The sequence below is a fragment of the Urocitellus parryii genome, chromosome 9 (genome assembly GCF_045843805.1).
Source record: "Urocitellus parryii isolate mUroPar1 chromosome 9, mUroPar1.hap1, whole genome shotgun sequence".
Lineage (NCBI taxonomy): Eukaryota > Metazoa > Chordata > Mammalia > Rodentia > Sciuridae > Urocitellus > Urocitellus parryii.
Window position 1 is genome coordinate 10191694 of NC_135539.1, and position 18058 is coordinate 10209751.

The 18058-nt window shown below is 43.3% G+C and overlaps 1 non-coding gene across 1 annotated transcript; it reads left to right on the forward strand.

Moving 5' to 3' along the window:
- Positions 1-17303: 17303 nt before the first annotated feature.
- Trnag-ccc (transfer RNA glycine (anticodon CCC)) lies at positions 17304-17376 on the forward strand. Its single transcript has one exon. It is a non-coding gene; the product is annotated as a tRNA-Gly (tRNA).
- The last annotated feature ends 682 nt before the right edge of the window (positions 17377-18058 follow it).

Genomic DNA, 18058 nt, shown 5'->3' on the forward strand with positions numbered 1-18058 from the left:
TGAGGTTCCTGTTGCTATGGTTTGGGTATGATTTACCCTCCCAGGGTCCATGTGTTAGGAGCTTGGTCCTCAGTACAGCTGAGTTGGGAGGTGATGGAGACTTCAAGAGGCAGGGCCTAGATGGGAGTTTTAGTTCACTGGGTGTTTTACCCTCAGAAGGAGTCGATAGAAGAGAGTGCACACCTATAATCCCAGTGACTCAGGAGGCCTAGGCAGGAAGATCACAAGTTCAAGGCCAACCTAGGCAATTTAGAGAGAGACCTCAAAATAAAAGGCTGGAGATGTAGCTGAGTGGCAAACCACCTCTGGGTGCAATCCCCAATGCTGCTAAACTAAAGGACAAACAAGCAGAGCCTCTCCTCTTGCTCTGCTTCTGTCTACCCAAGTGATGTCTGCCTCTCGCTTGCATTCCTGCCACCATGATGCCGTCGGCCATGAGGTCCTTGCCAGAGCTGAGCTGACACAGGCACCGTGCCCTTGAACTTCCACAGCTGTAAGCTAAGTAAACCTCTTTTTGATATACATTACCCAACCTCAGGTGTTTTGTTATATCAATAGAAAATGGGCCAATACACTTGGACCCAGATTTTTAAAAGGGGTAGCGTGAAGAGTATCTAATTCTAGGAAGATGAGCAGCCACAGATGTCAGAACTTCTATCTTCTCTCTTCTCTTGAGCTTCAGAGAGAGAAACATTACAAGTCTGTGGTTTGATTCTGTTTTGTCTTTTTCAGGTAACCTGGTGGCCCTCCAAAGGCCAGTGGGCAAATTGTACATCTTACGACCAGAAAGAAAAAGGATGACTCACGGTCACTGAATGCCTGATGGGACAGTGCCCAGATCAATCATCAAAGTCAGTACTTTCAAATCAGAAGTATCCAAATGACCTGTGCAATGGATCTGAAAGTTTTCCCCTCCTGGGGAGTGCTGATTCCAATCCTAAGGCCTTGGAATCTGAGATTTTAAAAACTAGTTCTGCATCAGATTGAGAATCAATGGGTACAAACCAGAGTTTTCCAAATGTCATTGATTAAAAAAAAAAAATCCGAATACTTGTTTAAAATGCTAATTTCAGGTTCATCTCCTGGAGAGTTTCACTCAGGGGAACCCAAGAATCAGGAAGCTGTTAAACCAACCACAAGCTCCTGCAGAAAAAAAAAAAAAAAGGGTCTAAGCTTCTCCATTATCTTGTTTTGTGCTCCTTGAGCGTGTCGCTCAAGAACCCTCAGGCTTCATTTCTTCATCTGAACACAAGGTATGAAAACATGCATTTCACCAGCCTGATATAGTAAAACGCTAGCAAGTTAGTCCATGGGAACGTGCTGCTACACAGGTTAAAAGAACATCACTTTTCAGCCGGCTTCCCTGTGATGCCTCCTAACTTATATCTAGATCCAATTAAATTATTTGCAGGGTCCAGAGTACAATGGAAATGTGGTGCCCCTTTTAAAAGTGTTAGAGGAAATGTGTGTCCCTTGTCAGCAAGGGGTCTTGTGCACCAACTCAGGGAGTTGACCCTGCTTATGTCAACAGACTCTGGAAATGTGCAAGGCTTTACCAAGAACGAGGACAATCCCACGTGGTGAGAATCTGAGACGGGCTTGACGCCATCTTGCCTACAAGGGCGGTCAGACTCGCCTGGGGACCTTGCTAAGCTTCCACAGTCCAGGGCTGGCCGTGTGTCTTGGTGGTAGAGCACTTGCATAGCACACCTAAAGCGTGTCACCAGACTGGGGTCAATCTGCAGACACCATGACGAGGACAGAGAGGACACCAAGAGGCAGAAACTTCCCCCATCACATCCTGACTTCAGGGTAGGGGGAGCCTTTGCGTTTCTCAGAAACCAGCTTGACCTTCAGAAGAGCCTTCCTTCATGGTCTCTAGTCTGGACTATTTTTAAAATCTTGCCTCTTGATTTCAAGATGGAAAGAAAAGCAACCTGACTCCCTGACCCCCTCCTCTCTTAAGGTCTTCATTGTCTTGTGGCTCATCAGGTCATTCATCCGTGTGTGTGTGTGTGTGTGTGTGTGTGTGTGAGTGTGTGTGGTGCACTGGGATTAGAACCCAGGGCCTAGCACATGCTAGCAGGTCCTTTGCCACTGAGCTGCATCTCATCCTTTTTAAATTTTTTATTTTGAGCAGAGCCTTGCTAAGTGCTGAGGCTGTCCTCGAACTTGTGATCCTCTCACCTCAGCCTCCCACGTGGCTGGGATCACTACTGGGCATGCATCCCTGCACCTGCTTCATTCACCCTTCTATTTCCGTCCCTGGAAGTCCTTTCCCCATGCAGAAGCCAGAATGGGGTCTTGAGAAAATGCAGGTCAGACGGTGTCATGCCTCTTCCCTGAAGTCCCTCAATTCCTCTCCATTTCACTTAGAGTAGTAGCTTGGACCCTCATAATAGCCTAGAAGGATTTCACAACCTAAGTCTTTGTCCCTGCTCCTGTCTCTTCCCCCACGGCCCTTCTGGCCTCTTCAACTAGACTGATTTCACCCTTGCCCACTTTGTCCCAGCCATTGGTCCTCTTGCTGTCCCACAGCAGCCCCAGGCTCCTGCCCCAGGGCCTTTACACTGGCTGTTCCCTCTGACTGGAACCCAGATCCCCACACATCCATATCCCTCCTTTATGTCTTCGTTCCAAATGGCATCTTCTTAATGAGGTCTTTCCAGACCACCCTGTCTTAAATGGCAGCCCACACCCCTGGCCCTCTGAATTCCTCTTCCTCCCAACTATTATTTTTCTTAGGTTGCTATCTTCTAACTCACTAAGCCGTTTTAACCCACACATTGTGCTTGCCCATCACTTGGCCCTAGAATGTAAGCTCCACTGGGGTGAGGACTTTCATCCGGCTCCCTCAGCACCAGCTCCACACAGTGCCTGGTGCAGAGTAGATACTCAGCAAATATTTGCTGACTGAGTGCGTGTTCATTCATTCAATGAACTGTGAGTTCCAGGCCCCAGGCTAGACTCTACAAAAATGAGTAAGACCCATTTCTGTTCCTCAAAATGTCCATGTCCCAGGGTAAAAAAAAAAAAAAAAAAAAAAAGCACAAATAGGCAAAGCTGGACGTCCAAATTCCACATAGCCAAGGTGTGCACTAGGCGGGTGCATGCGCTGTTGAAGGCCCGAATGCGTAGGAGCAGAGGAGGGAGGGAGAAGGGCAGCCCTGGAGGCAGGGAAAGGTGCAGAGGGTGCAGGCACCTGAGCTGGGCTTAGGGAGGATTGAAATCTCGGCCCAGGGAGACCTGCAAAAACGAGAGGCACCCTCCCCTGATAGAAGGGTCAGCAAATACAGAATAGAAAATTCCAGTTGTGTTCAGAAGAAAGGCAAGCAGCAGGACAGAGACCGGGTGTATGCGTGCATGTGCGTGCATTGCATGTGTCCCTGGTGAGAAGGCTGTAATGGAAAAAGTGGGCACCCAGGGGTCTGATGGCCTTGGAATAAAATCCCAGCTCAGCTCAGCTCTCCTTTGGCTGGGTTCCAACACTCCCTGGTTGACCAGCTGTCTCTTCTCTGCAAACCTATCTCCTCTCTTCTCTCTTAGGTTCCTTCATCCTCAGACCCTCTCCTATTTTGCAGATCAACTTGACCTTGGAATTATCTTCATATTCAGAAATGTAAAAAAAAAAAATCTCTGTTAAAACCAAATGTCAAATATGCAGAGATTCTACCTCTGAGCAGCGCAAAAGATGGAGGAAAAGTTTGGAAGTTTCCAACTCTTCCTGTGTCTGCTACCCAAAGCCACCTAAATGAAAGGTATCTCTCTCATGTGTCTCATGACATGATAACTACCCTATCCCCTTCCCCCAGGAGGCAAGTTGACAATAAATAGTTCACTTAGGCACACAGGGTTCATGATATTTTTATCTGGTACCCTAGATTATTTTTCTTCATCCTGCTTTGAGCTTCCATGAGGTAGACATTATGATCCCATGTTCCAGAATGGAAACTGAAGTCCATGTCACACAATGTCACAAAGAACATAGAAGACAGAGCTGGAGCTGAAACCCAGGTCTGTCTCAGTCCAAGGACAAAATAGCTCTTGCCCAAAGTCAACCAGAAACATAATGGGGACAAGTCTATCTCATAATCAAGAGATTAAAGGCTGATATCTTAAGACTACTGAAAATTCAAAAATCTTAGCAGAGAAAGGATTTTCCCCCTCTCCTTTCCCCGTACCCATATTAAATATTAACTTCCTTTGGCTTGGCAAATTCAGAAGTTGACTAAAACACACACTATAAAAAATGCAAGGTAAAGTTTCTGATTTCATTTCTGCATTTGGAAATGGATCTGAATGACTTTGTCTCCTGCTGCTGGCGTTGGACATTTGATCTTCTTTGCCCTTGGTCCGTGTCCTCCAGAAGAATGTGGGTGTCCATGGAGTAGCTGGAGATCAAGGACAAGTTCCCATCAGGAGACTCACAATCCCGGCCCCAGGCATCAACAAACACTGAGTTTTAAATATTTTTTAGGAAACAAAAAGACCTAAAAGGGAGTCCTTTCTGGCCAAGGGTGATCTAGATCTGGGGCAAGGGGCCGGGAAGGACAGGTGGGACGCCTGGGGTAAGAGGGGCCACCAGGACAAGGGAAGGACCCCTGGCTGAAAGTTCCTGAGGAGACCCCTTTTTTCCACCATCTTTATTGGGTTTAGAAAAATGACAACTTTTACTGTTTTATTTTTTTCTTGAAAGCATACATGATCACCACAGGATGCTTCAAAATGTAAGCATGCAAAAAGAAGATCAAAATCAACCATCGTCCCAGAGATGCGAAAGGATGATTGACACCTGAGTTATAGCAGCATTCACCCCTAAAGGGAGAGGAGGGTGAAATGAGAAAGGGACACACAGGAATCCTCACTGATCTGGATGATTATTTCTTTCTTTGGCTAAGTGCTGCGTGCCTGGGTATTCACTAATGCTTTGTTAGTTTGAGACAATTCAGAAAAAAATGTTTTAAAGTCATCTGCTTGATGCCTCATTAAAAACTCAGTGCCTAGCACAGTCCCTGATGCACATCTAATAAAAATTTCTTGAATGAAAAAAATGATTGACTTCACTTACCTCTGAACTTCTGTTTCTCCTCATCTACAAAAACAGGACTGGCCATATCTACCCTCAAAATAATAGGAGCCTACCAGCTTCTGTAGAATGTCTTCCTGGGTAGCTCCCTGGGCGTGGCTGACAGAGGAGAAACAGCCATCACCACATTCTTTTGTTCCTCCAGCCTTAGTGTACAAAGAGGGGTACCCTCTGCCCTACTTATGAGCTTTTTCTCTGCTCTTTGGAAGGCAGGTGGAGGTAAGAGCACTGGGATACTCATTTTAATATAATCCCTTTGAACCTCAAAAATGCATATTGGAGAAAGCAGGGTGACCCGGGCAATTTTACCTCTTCTTCCAGCTAACTACTGTTTACAAATGTGGGTTGCTCTGGTTGAGCTCAGCAAACCTTTTCAAGGCTCAAGCCGTTAATGACAGCTGCCTGTGGGGCTGTGGAACTGGGCCATGCGCAGATCAATAGCTTTGACTAGACTGGGAGGGGAGAAGTGTCACTCAGGCATGAAGAGCTGAATGCCAGCAACCCTGGGAGCCAGCCGCTGTGGCTCTAAGTTGGTGGTCTCACCCCACCTTCCACTTGCCCTAGCTTATACAAACAATAGTCAGGGCAAACGAAGCCTGTGTGTTCCCAAAGAAAAACCTGGTATATTAGTTACAGCCCTCCACAGAAACAGAAATAATATGTACACATTAGGAATGCATGTTATTATAGGTCCTATTATATATAATAGAATATACAAATCCATATAATAAATGTAATATGTAAATATATACTATGCCTATATAATATATGGGGTGTTGGATCAGGAGAACACAGGGGTGGAGAAGTCCCACCATCTGCTGCTGACCCAGGAAAACTGGTGGCCTGAGAGCCCGAGAGTCAAGGGTAGAGATTCCAGTCTGAGTCCAATGGCCTGAGAGCCAGGGCACCAAGGGCAGGGGAAGATCAAAGCCTCAGCTCAGGCAGATGGAGAGGTAACCCTCCCTCCCTCCATTTTTCATTCTTTCTGGGCCCTCAAAGGATCGGAGGCTGCCCACCCTTGTGGGAGAGGACCATTCTCCACCGATTCAAATACGAGTCTCGCCCAGAAACACCCCCACAGACACACCCAGAGATAATGTTCAACCAGGAACCTGGACTTCCCGTGATCCCGTCCGGCTGACACCTAACACACGAGGCACACCCATCCTCCCACCTGCAGAGAGGTGCTGTGAGGTGATTCATGCATTTGATCCACAAATATTTACCAACGGCCTGCTAAGTGGGGAGCTGTGTGCTAGGCACTAAGCAAGGGTGTGGCCGTGAACGTAATAAACATCTTCATGGTGGAGGGCCGGGGAGAAGATGAGCAAAAGAAAACTATCATATGAAGCTGAGTGCTGTTGGGGTGAACACTGATCGGTGCATAAGAAAGCCTGCAGGGAGACAAGCAGGACTCTAAAGAAGGTGACAGTGATGGCGAAGGAGAGGGAAGCTGGACACTCCCCTTGTCTCCAGTATTTAGGTGAGAACCAAAGTAGAGTGACCTTGGTTGTAAAGTGTGTGCTCATTAATCATCTGAAGAAGTCACCTGTGCAGTGGGCTTGTAACCTAGCCCATGTTATGGTGTGGATGTGAGGTGTCCCCCAAAAGCTCACATGTGAGACAATGCAAGAAGGTTCAGGGGAGAAATGATGGGATTCTGAGAGTCTTAACCCCATCAGTGGATTAATCCACTCATATGGATTAACTGAGTGGTAACTGAAGGCTGGTGGGGCGAGGCTGGAGGAGGTGGGCATTGGGGGCGTGGCTTTGGGGTATATATCTGTATCTGGGAGTGGAGTCTCTCTGCTTCCTGATCATGGTGGAAGCTGCTTCCCTTTGCCACACTCTTTCACCACAGTGTCCTGCCTCACCTTGAGCCCCAAGGAATGGAGCTAGCCACTTACAGGCGGAGCCCTCTGAAACCGGGAGCCCCTAAATAAACCTTTCCTCCTCTACAGTTGTTCTGGTCGGGTCTTTGAGTCACAGCAGTGAAACAGCTGACCAAAACATCCATATAGTCCCCTGCTTGTATGTGCTGCATGGCCCTCCACTGTAGCCTGGCCTGCTGCCACCAAGGAGGAGCACAGGAGGAATAGAATGTCCAGACCCTCTTCATTGAGTCCTCCTTATCCATTCATTGGAATCAGTACACAGTATGCTTGGGGCATTTGCTGCCTCGGTTTGAATACATTTTTTTTTTCAAATAAATTGAAGTGAAGTGAAGTAATAAAGAATGAGAGAATAGTTAATTAGTGTTGGATAAGGAAGAGAAATTTAATCTCAATAAAGAAAAATAAAACAAGCTACCTGAAAATCTGAAAGCATCCCAGAAAAAGAGAATAGCTAATGCAAAGGCCCTGAGGTAGAAACCGGGTTTTAGAAACTTAGGTTTTTTTTAAAAAAAAAAAAAAGCAGAAGTGGAAATATATTAGAAGGTAGAGGTTTGCCTTGAAAGATGTAGTGGCAGAGTCTTCATTTTATTCTAAGGGACATAGAAAGTCCTTGGAGTATTTTAAGCAAGGGGATAATATGTCATGATTTATGTTTTTCAAAAAAAAAAAATCATTCTGACCGCTCTGTGAAGGACATGCTACCGAGGGTGAGCATAAAAGTACTGAGACCATCCTGAAAGGACAGAACAAAGTGACCTTCAAGAGCCTGGACCTTGGGAATGCCTTTCTTGTTTGCTATTATACAGGAAAAATTGCTCTCTTGGGAGGATGTTGATGCTGCAGCTCAGTGGCAGAGGCAGGGCAGAGCAGCAGAGTCACTGGCCTCTGAGGGGGCAAGGACCTTCAATGTCACACACCTACATGTACAAGGTATGGGGCAGAGAGGGAGGAGGCAGCAAGGAGTGAGGCAGGTACTGATGCTTGGGAGCTTAGCATTGTGTGAAATGGTGCAAAACTGAAAACTAAGTTTGCATCTCTCACAAACCAACTGGAAGTCTGCCTTAAGAAGCCCGGGCGCTCTCTTAGCCGGGATTTTCTTGTTTGCTTGGCTAGTTTTTTTCCCTTCACATCAAGTAGAACTCCAGCTCCAAAAGACAGGGGCCTCTCTGCCTCCTCACTGCTTCAGCTGAAGTGCTCAGCACCTGCAAGTGCGGAATTAATTCTCACCAAGTGAATAGATGCTAAGAAAACACCAGAAGGATATAAACCCAAAATTAGCAGAGGTTACTCTGCAGAGAGATCCTGGGATGGCATTGCACACATTAGCATTTATGATACATTTTTATTTTTGCCAATTTGTGTAGATAATATTTTTCTAATTAAAAAAAATGGAAAGAATATAGTTTGAGTGAAATCCAAGCTATCTCTTGTCATTAGCTAAGAAGTAGCGGTCAAGTTCAAGTTTGTTAATAATGGGCACACTTGAGCTCATGGTATTTTAATGAGGTCATGCATTCCAGTTCCCCGTTATTTCTCGCATTCATTCACTCGTGTGGGAGGACCGGAAGGAACCAGCATCCTCACCCTGTCCTCAGGGTACCGTCAGGAGCTCCAGGTTTAAACAGGGGAAGAATTGGAGGAGAGAACAAGAACTATACATAGTTAAGCAGTCCCCGGGCTGAGTGATCTCAGCTGTAGTTCTGTGAGGTCCTGAAGAAGTCATTCTTGCTTGGGGGACAATTTGGTTCCCATGATGCGATGATTCCTCCTGCTTTGGTGGACACCCTCAGTTCCCCTCATGGGGCAGTCGCTACCACTCATGGGGACAGTCTCATCATGGGGCTTGCATCTTCCTGCAAGACTCACTGTTCCTGGTGCATTCAGGACAATGGAGACTTCTAGGTGCCTCTCAGGTAATCAGGAACAGGACACCCTAAAAGCTGACAGTTGATTATCTATTGATGATGATGTCCCTGCAAATAGTGGAACTACCTTGGTAACTCTTATCTTGGTCCTGAAGCGGGAAGAGAGAGGTTGGGTCAACTTAGAGTTAATCAACCTTATATCACCAGTCTTTAAATAGACACTCCTTAAATGATGCACAGTCTGTGTGCAGAGGTGGGCAGGGATCTGAGTGAAAGTTTAAGATAATAAAGAAGGAGATACCAAAGGAAGGCAGAGATGACAAGCTTTCTCTTGCTTTTTGTTACCCACAGGGCATTTGCAGGCCCAAGTCATGGGTCTGTGCTTTTTGCCAAAGCAGCTTGTTGTACCACCAACAACCTGCATCTCAGAGAGTCTCCACGTGAGTCAGTGCAGCAAGAGGCTAGCCGCTGCTGAACCAGAAGGTCACCTGCAGACAGTGAGCAATTTTCTACTGAAACACAACTTCTCCTTGCAGTATAAAGATAATTAAGACGTGGTCTCTGACTCTCATGTTGTCACTGGGAAAAAATGACGTACACAAAGGGCTCCCTTTTCTGTGAACAGGAGGAGAATAAACCCTCTGTTCCCCTCTTCTGTTTATAAGGCCCCTGTGAATAAGAACTGGGTCTTCTCCTAAGAGCTGGGAAACAGACCTATAATTTGTTTTTAAAGGGTACTTTAAACTTTTTTGCTCTAACAGTTTTATTACAAATTAATAAACCAATACACACTCATAAAAATAAAATGAAAACCATAAGGAAATACATGGGGCGAAAGGAAAATGTATCTTTGACTGCGTTCCTTCTACAAACCCTGTTTTCTCCCTCACTGGGAATGTTGCTAGTAAAAAACAATAATGTCACAGGCCAGATAGACAAGTAGAGCAAGCCAGTGACCAACAAGAACATGAAAAAGGGCTCCATATCATCAGCCATTAAGGAAACACAAAACTACACTGAGATTTCATCTCACTCCAGTCAGAATGGCAGCTCACCAGAACACAAATAATAATAAATGCTAGAGAGGACGTGGAGAGAAAGGAACACTTTTACACTGTTGGTGGGAGTGTGAATAAGTACAACCACTATGGAAATCCGTATGGAGGCTCCTCAAAAGACTAGGCCTGGAACCACTGGGGTCTGTCGCAAGAAAGGAGAGGACCAGGAATACGGGTTAGGTAGTGTTTCTTTTAGTCATATGCAAATACATTCCCCCCCTAATTCTGTCAACTACGCAGGGTCTTTTAGCTCCTTCTTCATGAGATGAGAATATTAGCAGCCCCTTCACTTGAACTATTCTCTCTGCAGACTTAACTCATATGATGTAATTAGTGATTTGAACTTCTGTGATTTTGACTTTTAGATTGACAAAGTTCATAGCATTTATTTTTTGTCTTCTCATCAAAATTATACAAACTGCATGTTGTCTAAGTACAGGTTCTAGAAGTTGAAATTTAAAAAGCATGATGACTATATGATGACTATATGATGACTATAAATATTCACTGGAGAGCCAAGAAATGATTTAAAATTCATCTCCTTTCTTTATTAGCTTTTTGTTTTTACTGGAGCTTGTAATATCACTTTTTCTATTGTATTAGTTAACTTAGGCATTTTATTTTATTTTGGTACCAGGGATTGAACCCAGTGGTACTCTAGCCCCTGAGCCACATCCCCAGCTCTTTTTATTTTTTACTTTGAGACAGGGTCTCACTCAGTTGTTTAGGGCTTCCCTAAGTTACTGAGGCTGGCTTTGAACTTGGGATCCTCCTGTCTCAGCCTCCCAAGTCACTGGGATTATAGGCTTGTGCCACCTAGCCTGGCTTGACTTAGGCCATTTTAAAGGGTAGTTTATATAGCACTATTTCTATCTAGTACAATAAAATCAGAAAGGAAGAGATAATAACTAAAGCTAAAGCAAGTTCCTTGGGAACCAGAAGTTTTCATGGTCATCCCTTGCTTCCTATTAGATTAAAAGAATAATGATATGGTTAGGGAGGTGGCTCAGTGGTAGAGCACCTACCTGGCATGTATGAGGCTTGGGTTCTATCCGTAGCTCCATAAAAAATTAAAATTAAAAAAAAAACTAAGTCATTTAACAAAAGTGAAATTGGAAATACAGAATATATTGTTACTATTGTAATTCTATGTATCTTATGTTTAATGCATAAATATTTGGTGAATGTTATTAAATGTTTTATTTAATAAAATCCATTTAAAAAAAAGTTATTGGCAATGGGAATTTCCCAGTCCTGGGAAACTTTTGATGAGTTATTGTGATCATGACATCTGACATTTCTTATTTTAAATATTTTTATTTTAAACATTTCAATATTTTAAAAATATTGCTTATTTTCTAGCATGCTGTCATCTCCAACATTATCCTCCCCCCCACCCCCGCCAAAAAAAATCTTCAGTTAAATAAACATCTACTCAGGGCAGCGTGTATCAGCAGTGCTCTGAAGACGGTCAGTGTGGGTCAGGGAGAGTGAAGGGAACAGTTTCAGGAGGAAGAAGCAGGAGGTGAGGGATTCCCCGGAGGTCGAGGCTCAAAGCAAGAGATGAGCAGATGAGCAAGAGAGAGTCCCACCCCCAGGTTCTGCCAAGAACCCCTATAGATGTGGAGAAAGATGCCAGACTTCCTGCCTCTGGCTGGGTTGGAGTTTAATACATATTTTTTTCTTTCTAAAAACACAGTTTACATTTTTCATTTTTATTGTATATTTAGCGCATGTGCTGTACTGTTTTTGACATGCATATATGCAGCGGAATGTTTACTACTCTTCAACCAACCAATATATTCCTCATCTCACGTAAGTACTTCTGTGCATGCAGAGAGAGCAGCTAAAATCCCCTCTCCTAGAAAATCTGTACATTTTAGATGAATATGAAAGGAAGGAGTCAGATCAAGAAGTTAGGATGACCAGTGACAGCACAGAAGGCTCCCAAGAGGAAGTGGCAGTTGAAGGAGGGAAGAAGAAGACCCCACCACACCCCGGGGTTATATCCCAACGTAACCTGTCGTAAGTCGAAGAGCGACTGCACTTACAATATTTTATTTCCACTATGTCATGTGAAAGTGTTAAAGAGCAGGTGTTGATCATGAGTTCAATGGGAATGTCACTCAGGCGGTGAAGTGGACAGGCATGCGGCCTCTCTGATGAGCAGGTCCCCTTTGAATCTTTCTCCTTTAGTATGAAATGCTCCAGGTGCAAGAGCCAGGACTGGCCTGCACACGCCTCTGGAACCCCATTCTTCCTTAAGCCACATCAGTCCAGGGGCCAAGACTCACTCAGAAGCCCCAGACGAGTCCCCCCCCCCCCCCCCCCCCGTGATCTGCGGATACCGAGGGCCTGCTTCCTCATTGGGACAACAACGTCCTCAAAAAGTGGTTCCAGCAGATATCAAGGGGTCCTCAAGACATGAGGGTGGGAGTTAGACTCCATAGCAAGTCTCTTGCTTTGCCTGGCCCCATATCTCAAACGCTTTTGTGTGTTGGCTTAAACCATCTCTATAGCCAGAATCTTTAAGTATCCAAAGCAGTAAGTGGTCATTAAGCAACTATGAGGAACCGAGGGTTAAGAGGGAGATCCAACAGCAAAAACACCACCCACAGCCCTTCCCCTCAAGGAGTACTCGTCTGTGTGAGAATCAAAGACTCATTATTGTGGATCAAGAGGAGCACACATCCAGCACCCCTGAGGGTGTGCATAGCCCGCATCTGAAGGTCACATTTATAGCCATCTCCAACAGCCTCTCTTTTAATATTCTAGGTTCTAAAGAAAGTACTCTGTGATATCGTTACCTCTCCTCAGCTACAAAGATAACACATTTATCTAAAAAGGAGGTCCAGACGCTGGCCTGGGAAGTCCCTGCTCCTTTCTATAAGGAGGCCCCAGGGAAACACCTGTCAAACACCTTGCATCCAAGGCCAAGAAGCTGGTGGAGCCACGGACGCTGGTCTTTTGTCCTAATCATCCCTTCCGCATCCCAGAGCTTTTTAGAGATAGAAAATTTGAAATAATGAAGTTTCTTCTACCTTCCTTCAAAGCTAGCTTTCAATAAAATCTTTTTTTCTATCAATTTAACTCTGAATTTCTCTGGAGCAGGAGTAGAGAACATTAGGGCTTAGCCTCTTCCTTCTGGGAGGGATCTTACACCACCCTGTACCTAGACTGTACCAATTTGTCCACCAGTCTATCCCCAGAAACTAGCATCCAATGGGACACTGTGTAGGGGGCCCCCAAATGTTTGTTGAGCAGGAGAATGAGCGTAAAGTTGGTTTTTGTTTTGTTTTGTTGGAGATTAAACACAGGGGCATTTTACCACAGAGCCACATCCGCAGCCCTTTTTATTTTTTTATTTTGAGACAGGGTCTTCCTAAGTTGCTCAGGGTTTTGCTGAGTTCCTGAGGCTGGCCCTGAACTTGTGATCCTCCTGCATCAGCCTCCAGAGCCCCTGGGATTACTGGCATGTGCCTGGCTGTAGCGGTCTTAATAATGGCAGTTCACAGGATATTTTGAACAGAGAATGTACAGCTGTGTGGTTAAGGGCACCCACTCTGTAGCCAGGCCGTCTGGATTTTAATCCAGATGTGGATAAAGGGGAAGTTTTCCTTCATCGTCTGAAAGTTCAGGAAATGAACAAAAAATGGCTAGATGCCAACAGGAGAAAAAAAAGACTTAGAAAATTTTTAACATGCACAGAGGTACTCACAAAAGTCATTACACACTCAACATGTCCTGGAAACTTATATACCAATCTCTGTAGAGAAGAGGAAAGGAGATGTGGGCCCTTTTTAGGGGGATAATAAGTGATTTTGGTTGGTTCCATAGTTTGACTGTTGTGAGTTGTGCTGCAATAAATGTTGAAGTGCCTATATCACTAATGTATGCTGATTCTAGTTCTTTGGGATAAATACAGAGGAGTGGGATATCTGGATCCTATGATTGTTCCATTTCTAGTCTTTTGAGGAATCTCTACACTGCTTTCCAGCATGGTGGTACTAATACGCAGTCCCACCAACAATGTATGACTGTACCTTTTCCCCCACATCCTTACCAGCATATTTTTTTTTATTCTTGATAATTGCCATTTTTTAAATAATCACCATCCCAATAGGTTTGAGGTGCAGCCTCATTGTGCTTTTGATTTTGATTTCCCCCATAATTAGTGACTTTGAGCATCTTTATGTAGACTTCTTGGTCATTTGTATGTCTTCTTTTGAAAAATGTCTACTCATATTTTTAGCCAATTTCTAATGGGATTATTAGTGGGGGGATTGCTATTGAATTGTGATAATTACTTATACATTTCAGAAATTAACTATTTTATATATATATATGTGCATGTGCACGTATATATGTGTATGTATATATATGCATATATTATATATATATATATATATAATTTGCAAATACTCACATTTCTTACTTTGCTTTTTCCATTCCATCAATTATTTCCTTTGCTTTTTAGTTTGATGTAGTCCTATTTGTCTACTTCTGCTTTGATTGCCTATGCTATTGATGTCAAATTCATGAATTCATGGCCAAGATCAATGGCATGAATTTTTCCCCCAATTTTTTCTTTTAGGAGTTTTATCCAAAAAAAATTGTTTTTATTAAATCAGAATCTCAAGGAGATATGAGCACACCAAAGTCCTGAGAACAGCTGTTATCCAAAATTCTCCAGCTTGCATGTGGATTGCTTTCTCTAGTATAGTAATGATCCAATTAGATAAGTTAATTTTGTCAATTAATTAATTACTTGGCCCACAGCTATTTTAACAGCCTTGTTGAACAATTGAAAAGAAACTCCCAAAGAGTTGATTTGGTATTAAGTAGCTACAACCTTGGTCTTATTTAATAAGGAATAGCCCAATTGAGAACAGAAAGGTGTAAAGGCATTAAAGGTATTATTTTATTGTGCATTGAATCTGATGCACTAAATGGTTCACTAATGGTCTGGGGAAAGTTACTTTTATGCAATAAAGAGGAGATAATTCAAATCCTATGTGGCATTTGTGGTCAGTACAGAGCCCAAATGAATCTTTCACTAATCTAAGTGAATAACACTTATAATACTTGATCTTTTTAGGACCCTCATATAGTTCCTTTTTCTTCTGAGAGCAGATGCATAAAGATCATCTTTTGAATTGAGTTTAATATTAATTCCATTGGAATACCTTCCAAATGGTATAAGGTACAAAGAATCAGCCTGTTGAAGCTCAAGTTCTTGACTTTGGGCAAAGGAAGGATTTAGTCCTTGGATGGGCTTCAGGAGTCTGAGAACATTCTGGTTTGTGATGCACCATTCTCTGAAAATTTGCCTTGTTAACGTAGGTCCTCGAGGTTGCCTGTAATTCTTGTAGGCACATTGCCCTCATTTCCACCTCCATCTTCATGTGACATTCACCTTCTGTGTCCATCTCCCTCTTCTTATAAGAGCACTAGTCATTGGATTTAGGTCCTTCTCTGATCCAGGATGTTCTTATCCTAGTTTGGTTATATCTCCAAACAAGGAAGTTCCAGATTGGCATGCATTTTGGGTACACACATGGGGTAACCCAATATACACATTTATTTTATATCAGTATAGGAGTCATGAATTTATCTCCTTTGGAAATTTTTATAGCATTGGTGATGCTATTAAAAGTAAAGTCATTATGAATGGATGGGTTAGGATGGGAGAAGGTTTTACAATTACCATCTTGAATTGGCCCCGACTCTGCTGAAGCCGGAGGTCTGAAGAGAAGCCAGGACTAGGGGGAGTAGGCAACCCAGCAGAGAAGGCTCTGCTCCATCCAAAGTGCTCCTTTTAGAGGTGAGAAAACAGAGAGGGTAACTCTCCCCAGGCCACAGTGAGTGGTTAGAAGCAGAAACAACCCAAACTTTTTGATTTACAGTCCAGGATCCACATGCTTGCTGCAAAGATTTTTCAACAGTTTCGGCATTGGAATAGAGACTCTTTAGTCAGCCTTGCATTTCTGTGGGAAAAAATAAAAACATACCTGAAAAGAACAACTTAGAGGAGGAAAAGTTCATTTGGGCTCACAGTTTCAGTCCATGGCTGGCTGATTCCATTGCTCTGGGCCTGAGGTGAGGCAGGGCTTCATGGTGGAAGGACATGGTGGAAGAAAGGAGCTCATCCCATAGCATCTGGGAAGCAGAGACTGAGGAGTCAGGAACAAAATATTTTATAATCCCTAAGTCACATTCCCAGTGATCACTTCCTGCAGTCAGGCCCCACTTGCTTACAGTTACCACCCAGTAATCCACTCAAATTTTAATCCATCAAATGGATTAATCCACTAATCCGGTTACAATTCTCATAATCAAATCATCTCACCTGCTGCATTAACACAGGAGCCACTGAGGGCCACCTCCTATCCAAAGTGTAAGAGACCTTTCACAATTTCCCTGGACAGTTTCACACCAGTAAGATCCTTCACATTTCCATATGCACACACATGCATCTAGAAACGCAAGAAAAAAAATCCACTCACATGGTGGTACAAAGCCTAATTGTAAAAGCTCTTATTAGAAAGCCGTCTCTGAATCAAAACTCAACCACAGATAATTAACTTACATGCCTCCCTGATTACACCATTGTGTAATTTTTTTGGCTGCAAGGAAGTGTCTAAACTGCAGACAACACTATAGCTATTAGTACAATGAAATAGATTGGAGAAGAAGGTTTCAGTACTGGAAAATGGTACAGGTACTGAGGACTTCTAAATTCTTAGAATTTACAAAAGTAGGAAAAATTGTGAAAATGGGAAGTGTCACGGTCTCAACTTGCTTTTTTCCCCTTAATTATTGTACTGACACTACAGGCCTGGAAATATCATAATCAAGCATCATTTTCTTGTCTCGTCCTACAGTGAGATTCCAGCTCCCAAGAGTTTAAAATCACCAAAGCATAAAATGCAGCATATTTTTCAACTGCCTTTTATTCCATGTTCCTGTATTAGTCACATAATGATATTTCTTTACCAGCAAAAGAGACTTGCCATTTATTTCAGAAATATTCCCCAAACTTCAGTGCCTCAGAAAGGCACTTTTATTCTGCACGTAGATTCAAATCTGTACCAGGATGATGATGTTCGTGCTCAGAGGTTGGTGAACACTGAGAATACATGTAAAAATAATATCCACATGATGTTTTAAATTGCCATTGTTTCAAGTCTTCTCATTGGATCCTCACAACCACCCATTTAGATGTGATTGTCCTCATTTCAGAGATGAGAAAACTGAAGTTCAGAAAACCAGACTTGTCTCAGTGAAGCCTGTTTATGGGAGTGGATGAACCTCTGCCATCTTGCCCAGGCCCCAGGACACCACTCACCACCCTTATACAAGGCTTAAAAAATGTTTTACAATAAGAACAGACAGGAGTGGGGTTGTAGCTCAGTTGGTAGAGTGCTTGCCTCCCATGCACAAGGCCCTGGGTTCAATCCCCAGCACCACCAAAAACAAAAGCTCAGACAACTTTAGAAATAGGGAAGGAATTAGTCTTAAAACACAGTAATGAAATGATGTATTCAAAAATTTTGAGAACTCAAAAATGACCTATCCAGAGAATAGGTTTCATTTTCTTTTTAAAATTTTATTTTAATTAGGTTTATATGACAGCAGAATGCATTTTGATTCATTGTACACAACTGCAGCACAACTTTACATTTCTATGGTCGTACACAGTGTAGCATCGCACCCTATGTGCAGTCATTCATGTACCTAGGGTAATGATGTCCGTCTCATGCCACCATCTTTCCTACTCTCCTACCCCTCCCTTCCTCTCCCTCCCCTTTGCCCCATCAAAGTTCCTTCATTTTTCCCATGCCCCCCCTCCCATTATGGATCAGCATCCATTTATCAGAGAAAACATTTGGCCTTTGGTTTTTGGGGATTGGCTTATTTCAATTTTCATGATATTCTCCAACTCTATCCATTTACCTGCAAATGTCAGAATTTTATTCTCTTTTAATGCTGAGTAATATTCCATTGTTCATATATACCACAGTTTCTTTACCCATTCATCTATCGAAGGGCATCTAGGTAGCATTTTTCTTTCTAATCACTGGATTGAGGTCCCACTAAATCCAATATCACAATAGAACACAGAAGGAGTATAATAAAAACTAATGAATACTT